At 32.7% G+C, this 11,080-nt stretch overlaps 1 protein-coding gene across 4 annotated transcripts in view; it reads right to left on the minus strand.

Annotated features, from left to right (window-relative positions):
- LOC143249443 (serine/threonine-protein kinase VRK1-like) overlaps nt 1-10,473 on the minus strand; it is a 93,815-nt gene extending 83,342 nt beyond the window's left edge. Inside the window, exon 1 of one of the 4 annotated variants that reach the window (XM_076499291.1) lies at nt 10,282-10,473. The gene's annotated coding sequence lies outside the window, so the exon portion shown is untranslated. Of the gene's footprint in view, nt 1-9,051; nt 9,138-9,986; nt 10,113-10,281 lie in introns of those variants that run through there. The other 3 variants (XM_076499293.1, XM_076499292.1, XM_076499294.1) reach the window with 3 other exon arrangements.
- Nucleotides 10,474-11,080: the final 607 nt, after the last annotated feature.

The raw sequence follows: 11,080 nt of genomic DNA on the forward strand, positions 1-11,080 counted from the left end.
TTGTGACAGGTACCTGATGGGTATGCACAAATATAGTTTTGGTTTTGCTTCATCATGCAAAAACTCTGAGAAATAGAGAAACTGTTTACCAGCAATAACTTATTTAATTACGTTTATGTTTCTAAAATGCTATTAGGTTCAACATAATTAAAAGTGTTTTGCTTCTGATTTTCGTTTGTATTCAATGTCTGGTGAATCACATTGCAGTGTCCAACAGTAGTCAGCAAGCATTGACAGATTCCAGTTGCCCTGATACCATTTTACCATTGTAGCAATGTCCTGGTGAAACCTTTCACCATGTTTGTCACTGAATCTTGAGTAACATATTGCACTTCATTGTTTTGTATGCTTTGAGAAGTTTGTCTACCAGCTGAATGTAATGTGGGTCTCTGTAATTGCCAAGAAAATTGTCAACAAAGTCTTTGAAGGCTTTCCAGGCAATCTTTTCCAGCCCAACTAACAGATATTCGAACCGCTTGTCACTCATAACATGTCTGATCTGAGTACTAACAAAAATGACCTCATTGATCTTGGCCTCAGTTATTCTTGGGAACATCTGTCTTAAATAACAAAAACCTTTGCCTTCTTTGTTCATTGCTTTTATGAAATTCTTCATAAGTCCCAATTTTATGTGAAGAGGAGGCAAAAAAATCTTTGCCGGTTCAACAAGCGGTTCATGCACCACATTTTTCTGTCCTGGAACTAACTTTTTACGAAGTGGCCAGCTCTGTCTAGAATAATGTGACTCTTTGGCACGACTGTCCCATTCGCAGATGAAACAATAGTACTTTGTATAGCCGAGGTACAATCCCAGTAACGGAGCAACGACTTTCAGGTCTCCACAGATATCCCAGTTGTACTTGCTGTACTGGATGTGCTTCAGCAACATTTCCATGTTCTCGTAGGTTTCTGTCATGTGTGCTGCATAGCCAACAGGTATTGAAAAGTGAATGTTGTCATTGTGTAACAGAACAGCTTTGAAGCATAACACTGATGAATCAACAAAGAGACGCCACTCTTAGGGGTCATGGTCACAACGCAAAGCAGAGAACAATTCTTTCGATGTCAACACAGAAACAGAGACTGTCAACTTGTGCAAAGAATTTGGTTACATCAACTTGGTGGCTTCGACAAACAGAAATTTTTGTAGCTGGTGATGGCAAATACCATTCCTAAAGTCTCGAACTCAGCAATTCAGCTTTTGCTTTTGACAGACCAATATCTCCGACCAGATCGTTTAATTCCGACTGTGTTATGAGATATGGATCACCTGAGGAGCATGGTTTAAAACCCGGATCTATGTCACTGCCAGTTCCTGCATTGCAGTTTCTTTACCTGATTTATCTAAGGTCCTTTCCTCTGGTGGTTTCGGAATTGGAAGACTGTCGTCAGATGGCATGGGTCTCATTGCTGAAGACAGATTAAGGTATTTAACTGACTTCTTGTTTTTGGCAGAAAAACCAGACACGTTAGTCAAACAGAAGTTACAGTCCGTCAGAGTTTTTCTGTTCTCGCCATATCATCAGGACAGCAAACGGCATTGTCTTTCAAGTGCCTCTGAGCCAAGCTCTCAGACAGACAGTACATAATGCACAACAAATGTGAGGCACCCATTCCTAGACTTGATCACCAATTTTATAGCCAAAGTACAGATGATATGCTTTCTTCACAAGAGCAGTCACTGGGCATCTCTGATGAACAAGCGTATACTCGCCACAAATATAGCAGAATGTATAACGGCTGTTACGATATTGATGAGACATACTGGCCGATACCAATTGTCCTGTGAAATGTCTATAACATTTAACTTACTTGTTACAGTGCTACTGAGGCAATGCTATATTCTGAAACAATATGTACACACTATAAGATCGATATTAATTCAATGAGCAGCACCTGTGTATGTAAGCCACTTTTATAGCCTGCTGAGACAGTGTCAAGCTGGCTCCAGCCTGCCCAGGCTGCATACTTCCACAGAACAGCTTCCAACGTGGCCTGATTTCATGGCTGGATATGCCTAGACTGCACAAAACATTGTTCATAGGTCTCTTACAGAAACGAAATTTTTTGGACACATATATAAGAAAAAATATGACAAAACTGAAGATTTCGATGAAACTGTATGTGATGGGCAAAAATGATCAGCAGCCAAAAATCTATAAGGAACACCCAACAGTGTTCAAGAAGCAAAAACTGTTGTGCAGTGAAACCAATTGTAACAAAATTAACATTCCTGATTATTACTGTTTTTAATGATTAAAATTATCAAAGTAACCAAATACTGCCATTATAATTTATAATTAATATTTGAATTAATTCAAGGCTGTTCAAGCTCCATGTTGCAAATTAAGAAAATAATTAACTGATAAAAATTAGTGTTTCCAATTATTATTATTTTATATAACTGATCAGTTGAGGGTAATAGAATAATGAGCTCAACAGTTAATTCACTAGTAAAATCCACTAAATGCCCAGCTAGAATATAAAACAGTATAAACATGATATAAAAAATACAATATGTTACAACTATCATAATAAGCTGCTCATCTGAAAACTAAAACATATTTATGATAAAATACACAGATTTTTATGAGTGAAGCAAACTTTACTCACATGGTTTGTCCCAACAATTAGTAATGTGAAATTAAGAAGTTAATTTTGGAGAATATTATAAAATACACTGCAAAAGTTTTAAATTCTTAGAAATCACTGATTCAGCAAGTTTTTTTTATAAAAGTAAACTATTTAAAATACTGACACTGATGATTTACTGAAACTAAATCTAAAGCTATTTTTCCAAATGTAAGACCCAGCCATTAGTTGCCAATATTTTTGGAAACAATTAATTACATTAAAAAAAATAAAAAATTTAAGTTTTTTTAAAATATAAAACTACATTCAGTAGTACTTTATATCCTTAAAATGCTAAACATTCAACTACTTAATAGTGGAAAATAGTTCTAGGCCTCGTGGGATATCCTCAATTAATTCTTGTATATAAGTCTCCAAATAAGAATACACCCAGGAAAGAATTATGAAAGGACTCCAATTCCTTTTTTTTTTAAGACAATAAAGAGATGGGAGTACTCTCCCAGCTGGGTGGGTACACCCATTCGATAGTTCCTTTGTGTTGTAAACCTCGAACAAACACAGAAAGATAACTAGATGAGGTGCAATCCTGAGGAGGGAAGGAAATCTGGAAAGTGGAAGGCAGAAGCTCACAGAACTGTAGTGAAATGATACATAAACCCAGAGAGAGAAAGTATTTATTACTAACGAGTCAACAAAACACATAAATGTGTAAAGTATATAAAATACATAAAATGAATAAACCTACAAAACTATGAAATTCCACCTAAAACATAAAACAATAAGTAACACTTAAAGTACAAATCTGTTAAAGGAACATAGAAAATAAACAACCTTTAAACACTAAACATAAGAATCCATCTAAATAGTCTGTAAGACAAAGGAAATGAAAATAAAACCTATCCAAAGAAAAACATGAAAATAAAAAGGTACCAAGTTATCAATATTAATAAAGTTTAACTCAAATCCAATTCCCAATTATATGTGACTAGTAATAAAGAAAAAGGAACTTACAAATAAAATAATAGTGAAAAGAAGTGAAAATGCAACCAAAAATAAATGAATCATCAAAATCCCAATGCAAGTTCAACCTAAATTAACCCAGATGGTGAAAGAAATATAAAAATCTAACATACCCAACACTGAGCAAAGAAAACATGAATGACATAAAATTGTCAACTGTGGAAACTAGGTCCATCCACATAAGCTCACATAGGATCTTTGAACATGGGTATACATACAAGGAATGAAAAAACAATGAAAAACTTACCACAGATTCCATGGGAAAAAGAACAATGCTTAATGAAGCAGACCACATGGAGAAATAATAAAAGGTAGAAAGTGCTGTAGAAAGACAATTTTCACAAAGTAGTTGTATCACTTTTCATAAAAATATACTGTTAAAGGATAAAAATCAAAGGCTGAATACAAAATACACCTGTGCTTCCCCAGCGGACACTGTCGACCATGAGACCTGGGGACTAGTATTCTACTTATGATGGAATTTTCATCATCTGCCATAATACATTTTGAATTCACGAGCACCATACAATTCAGAAACAAATATTTTTAAAATAAACGAGTAGAACTAATAGCAATCAAAGAAGTTTGTTTGTTTATTTTGAATTTCGTGCAAAGCTACTCAAGGGCTGTCTGTGCTAGCTATCCCTAATTTAGCAGTGTAAAACTCGAAGGAAGCCAGCTAGTCATCATCACCCACTACCAACTCATGTTTTATCATGAGGCATTTTTAAATATCAAACTTATCTTAATTACATGTAACAGTATTTTCATTTTAACTCTTTCACAAAAATAAGAAAGATGCTTGATTTTGGTAGAAACTGATGTATCTAAGCCATGAACACTTGGATCATCAAAGTTCACACTAATAGACTGCTGATAATCACCCTGTATTTATTGTTATTATTAATTTGCAACTTAAACACCAAAAGCAAGTCAAACTTTAGGAACCAATAGACAACAACTGTTGTACAAAATGAACAGATTTGGAGAATTGTGAAAAAAACACCTGCAGCTGATGCAATCTATCTCTTGTTATAAACTACAACAAGCAACCACTTGAACACAGTATTTCTGACCATACTGCCAACAAAACTGCAATGCAGCTGTTAGATGGTGTGAGGCTAGTCAGCTGGCTCATATGCTAATTGCCTTGGCCAATGAAATGAGTTGAAGCTACAGTCTCACCATCTTCACTTCCTGATATTTAGTCTAAGTATATATGCAGCTTAAATGAAGACTGCAAAACTGTGCCAACATGGCACCAGCTTTATTGTTCTATTGTAATCAGAAGTTTATAACATAAATGACTGAAATGCATATACCATGGGTGTACTGATACTCAAAGATTCAGATTTCTCCTTAAGAAAAATGTTAAATTTTTTTGTGGTGTCTTCTGCATTTTATTAGCAAACCTTCAATGTAAACTACTAGTTTTGAGACTCAACAATGAATTACCTAGATACAATTAATATGTTGAAAACATTTTCATATGGTACATTACTAATTTTATCACATATTAACCTTAGTTTTAACTTGCATAATCCCTTAACATACTACTCAAATGTAAAAACACTTACTAGTTCCAATCATTATCATTAGTAAAGATGTCTTCACTGACAGACATGTTATTCTCAGCAAGAATCTGTATCTTGTTAAAAGTTTGTTTTCAGTATAGCTAACACTCAAACCCCACATATCTCTGACAGTTTGAAGTAACTCTACTACACTACTGATAGAAAAAAAATCACAATATGAAACAGCTTGCAATTAAACATTATGTTGTTTTGTATATTTCAGCTCTGAAAATTGTTTTCATGTCCCAAAGTGGTCACTGGAATTAATTTTCTGATGTACTTTTGTGAAAGCAAGTACCCAATCACCTAATTTCTAATATCATGTTACTTTATACATCATAACTATGTCCAAGTAGCCAGTTTTAGTACAGATGAAGAAATTGTGACAAGCAGGAATGAAAAGTAAGTTTAATTGAAGACTTTAATTACATTCACCACAACATTCAAATGGTTTGGGAAAATTCATATTTCAATAGCTTAGAAAATAGAATTATGTAAAATTCACACAGTTTTTCAACACCATTACATTTTAGTATTTTAAATTCTTCATTGAGTATGACTACATTAGATATTGCATTATATTAATCACTTATTTTTTGACAGCCAGTTCCAATATTTGCTGTTGCTAGTGGAAGGCCAAATAGCACTTTAAGTTATACCTACATAAGTATTGAATGATGGTATCTCACAAGTGTTTAGATTGTTAAAAAATTTGATAATGTCAATGCACCATCTTTTTCATACTTAACAGTGACAATGGAGAAACTATGGAACATGAAGTTTGGAAGGTCAAGAGTCCCATTCAACTAAGATAATTTCATTGTAGTAACAGGGTCATTAATCTTTCTCTGCATTGCCTTCAGAAGTTGTCAAAAATAGTTTAATGGTAAGGTTGATTAAGATGAGAATGAATTATAATTTTCATAAATATAATAAATAAATGCCAAATGTGAAACTACTGAATTGTTTTGATAATTGGTTCAGTAATTTTAAAGATGTGGCTACATTAATTCTTTCAGTGATGTCGAGAAAACCCACTTGTAGAGAAATATATATGCAAAAACGGCTCGTTTGGGTTGAAAAAATATTTTACGTAGAAGAGCGAACAACATTTCAACCTTCTTCGGTCATCGTCAGGTTCACAAAGAAAGAAAGAGGTAACTGACCGGAAGCTGACCACATGTTTGAAAGGGGTTGAACACTGCCCTCTACATTCCAACACTCAGTTACACAACCCCCTTCTATTCTAATTTGTAGTTGACTGAGATATGTATTTAGTTAGTTCAAAGGATTAACTTTCAGTTCTTTGATAAATGCTACTGAATATGAACCATATAGATACATTAGAAATTATTATTGGTTATCATTGGGTCAAAATATTTGTAGCAAAAAAAAAATTGCATGCATTTAAACAAGGTTCAAAATGAAAGAATTCATATGAGATGATCAAGTGGTGTGGATGTCAAAAATGTACAAATATGGATACTGTAGAAAAAAATGTATAATGTATAGAATCTAACAGGTCCCTTGCTGCCCTTAAACTTTATATTAGGTTATTATGGACTGTAGAATAAACATAAATAGTATCAATAATAGTGGTAAAAATTCCTTAAAAGAAGGATTGTATTACAGATTTTGAGGGGCAGATGAATAGATTAGTTAAAAATATTGAGATGAAACTTGAAAGGATGATGTTTTTGTTGTTTAGAGAATTTCATGCAAAACTACTCAGGCTATCTACATTAACCATCTAAATTTGAAATGGTTTACTTGAGAGAAGGTAACACTACTACTGACTTGTGGGCTACAGTTATTAAATAGTGTAAGATTTGAATGTTATTCTTACAATAATACACTTGCATCTTCTTTCCTCATATTTTAAAACTTGCTTGTTAAGATCTAAGTTGTTTTGTACAATGATTATATTAATAAATGAAGATATTTTCCTGTCAAAAATAAACTGCAATCTTAGGAAAGAACTGAGAGCTGATATTTGGCATTTTCAATAGATCACGTTTATCTACACTTTTATGAGTAACCTTAAGAATACATGAAAGAGTAAAAATAAAACTAATGTTTTTTATTACATATGGTATTAAGATCTTTGGCAATGCCTGCTGGGGTGAGGACAGTGCTACTTTACCAAAGGATTTAGATTTGATGAGTTTGACAAATAAACATTACATAGATTTTGATTATAACAATTGTTAGATAATGCATCATAATATAAACAAGTACAATTATTTATGTGAAGGTGAGGAATAATGAGATTTTAGTTACAAATTTATTTCAAGAAAGTAATTTTTTAAGGAATGCAACCAGAATTATCTGCTACAAACTGGATAACTAAGTAAATCTCAAGTACTGATTAAATGTCATAATTTTACACACACAAAATATACATCTCAAAGATGAATTAAGCAAAAGTGGCTGCAAGTTACAAAAGGCTGCAAGGATAAAACTGAAGGAAAACATGATACATAAATTTAAGAAGTTTAAACTTACTGGGAAAATGAGAGATGCAAGTAATTAAAGAGGATAAGGAGATAATATTTTCACACAAGACCAAAAACTTACTGAGTGCTTTCAAATAGTTGACTATTCTTCAGGAAAATAAAGAACTTTTGAAAACAGCATGAAAAGCAACAATAAAAAACACATCATGATCTTTTATATAAAGACAAAGGTTTCTCCCATCCAAATCATATTGTCTGTTTACAAAAAATACAAACTTTAAACAGATACTAATACTATCTATGAGCAACTGGTAAATAATACCAACAGTGCAAACACATACAATGAGCTCTCTCCTAAAATACATTCTACTTCTGACTCCACTTCTGCATCTGACTGACCCAAATCCAAGGACACTTCCAATGATATCAACCACCCTTTATTCTCCTAAAGAATCATTAACTATTCAAAAGTGCTCAAGTTGTGGATGTCATTTGAAAACATCACAGATTTTGTAGATGATCATGTGTGCTATCTTCTTAACCAGAAGATAATGAGAGTTGGCCAAACAGGGAAAAGAGTATATGAGAAAGGTTGTCTGAATGTAAAAATGAATATAAAAAATATCTTCAAATACATTAAGGATAAACAAAATATTAGGATGAGATCAAAGTCTTTGAAGGATATGAGAAAGGCTCATACATCATAATTATGAGAAGATACATTATTGAATTCTAATTTTTCACAAAGCATTGGATTATTGGAAATGGTTAAAAAGAGGGATAACTAGGATGATAATTGAGATGAAAAAGTTGTCATACAAAGTCAAGATCTCTGAAATTTTCTTTTCTTAAAAATATTTTTAAACATCAAAATCTGACTGAAATGTTAAGATCTGACTGTTAAAAGAATTAACAGTGTTTACACATTATCTTTTTCATATTTAATGGTGGGAATGGTAAGAACAGGGAACATAAGTATAATTTTTAGCACAGTTGGAGTCACCTTCAGCTTGAACAGTTTTCTTTCTTTGACAAGGCAGTAGCCCTTTGAAACAGATTGTTTTCAGACATGGAGGATGCAGTAACTTTAAGGAAAGGCTTAATAACATTTTGCATAATAGTTGGCTTTAACAGTTTTAAAGTTTAGTGGATAGGATAACACAGACAGATCAACATGTACCTTGCTGTCTCAAATTATACTTGCTTACTCTACTTTGCTCTAAGATTACAATTTCACTAAGTACTAACAAGCACTCAAAAAATTAATTTTTGCCAACTAAAAGCATGAAGGTGATCTGCAAAATATTTGGGTATTCTACAGAAATCATCTTTTATTATTACTTCTACTAATAGCAAGCTAGTTTTTATCCTTTCAATATTACAATTAGTCTAACAATTCCTCACATTACCTTATGTACAAACCTTCTGTAAGAAAAATAGATCTCTACTACGTCCTTCACATCCCAATCATTTTGGTAAGCCCTGGTGTTAGATGAAAGACCTCATTAGAACTGGATAGGATAGATGTAGTGTGGTTGACATATTGTAACTTTTTTTTTTCTTTCATTCACAAGTTATTAAAATATGCTAAAAAAATTAAAATTGGGGACATTGTCATGCAACATCATGCCATGTAATATCATCAGCTGAAATACATTTATTGCATGTAAAAAGAAAGTATTAGTCTAAATTCAAAGTAAGATTAGCTGAAGCAGAATAATCTAGGCCAACAGTTGTCAATCTGTGGTCTGAGGAAAAGTTGCACAGTTACAGAAAGGAAGTGACAGCAGAGTACCTTAATCACATTATGGTATGCACAGATAAAATAATTCATAACCCAAAATGTTTGCAACAACTAATGTATCTAAGCTCATACTGCAGTATTTTAACATAGCTTAACATTACAAAATAAAAACAGCCTTAATGATATACTAGAGCCTAGTAGTAGTAGAGGGGCCTATTTATTACAATTATTACCGTATTAATAAGATTAAACACATATTTCATTACCATTTTAAGGTTACGTGCAACTATTCATTATTATAAACTCTAAAAACATTCTAGACTTGCAGCTAATATTCTTTAATTAATACAATAAATCATATGAAGAAATCTCCACTTTAGGTTCCAAGTTTAACGTCACTCCATTTTAGTTAGAACTATGCAAGTCAACATTCTTTTTGTCTACAACAAAGTCAACTGGCCTAAGGCTCCATCTATTCAGATTTAATTCTTTTTACTCTTGATTTCGCAACTATAACGGTAAAAGCATAAATGTTCTTGACCGTACTCCCAAAATACCTATAATACATGTGAAACCTCTAAGTAAAGAAATGAGATATACCTATGTTGGAGTTAATACAGCCTAGTTAGTCTAAATCATGCAGCATGACAAACGGTCAACAGAAATGCGAGTCTCGTCTGTTCACCTTCTAACTAAACCGAGTGCCAATCATTGCCTTGCATCGAGCTACACAGTAGAAAATAATGGAATACCGGTTTTTACTTTGTTACTTAATATAATCTGTTCTATAAAACACTATATAATCAAAATATGAAGAAAGAACGAAGCAACCGTATATCCAAAATCACCTACGATAAAACTGATATAAAAATTGTCAATAAATATTTATTCCTACCTCCTTTCTTCCCTACCGCCATTGATTTAAACAACCTTGTTTCAAATACTCTCTAACCGCCGATACTTATGATTGTCCTGGAGACTGGTCGAAGTGATTTATTACTTATCCCACTGCACGTAGTTCTTTCTTATGTTATTTTTAAAATTCATCGGGAATAAACAAAAATAACTTAAATAAAGAGCTGTATCTTTTAAAAGCGATAAATGATATTTCTCAAACATTAATTTTACAAACTGTTATACTATATTAATAAACATTATGCAGTAGCGTAAGTATGAAAGATTAAGGTAAATCATGGGGATGGTATATGAATGTGTTTTCTTACAGCAAAACCACTGGGTTATCTACCGTGTCCACCAAGGTGATTCGAAAACCCTGATTTTGGCGTTGTTAAATCCGAAGACTTACCGCTGTCTCAACAGGGGATTGGGGTACTTATCCTTTAGTCGAGAATAAGCATTACTATATATGGAGTAAGACTGACTGAATTCGCAAGTTTTAGTTAGTAATATTAAAAACTAAACATATTTGTTAGATTAAACTACTAAATAAAACCAGAGCTGGGGGTAAGTGCAAGTTAATTTATTTGAATGTTCCGAAATGAGTATTTAGGTTTACTGACTTCTGTGCTACGTTAAGGTTGTTGTTTTTTTATATCATATATGTGATGAAGTTTTCTTTTATTTTTATTTTTTTCGTGTGTGGTTCATATACAATTATTCCAATGTACTGTATGGTCTTGTCTGGTATGATAGACTATTGTAGATATATCTGTATTACAGTCTTGTGTACACAT

This window comes from Tachypleus tridentatus, chromosome 4, assembly GCF_004210375.1.
Source record: "Tachypleus tridentatus isolate NWPU-2018 chromosome 4, ASM421037v1, whole genome shotgun sequence".
In the NCBI taxonomy this organism is placed as follows: domain Eukaryota; kingdom Metazoa; phylum Arthropoda; class Merostomata; order Xiphosura; family Limulidae; genus Tachypleus; species Tachypleus tridentatus.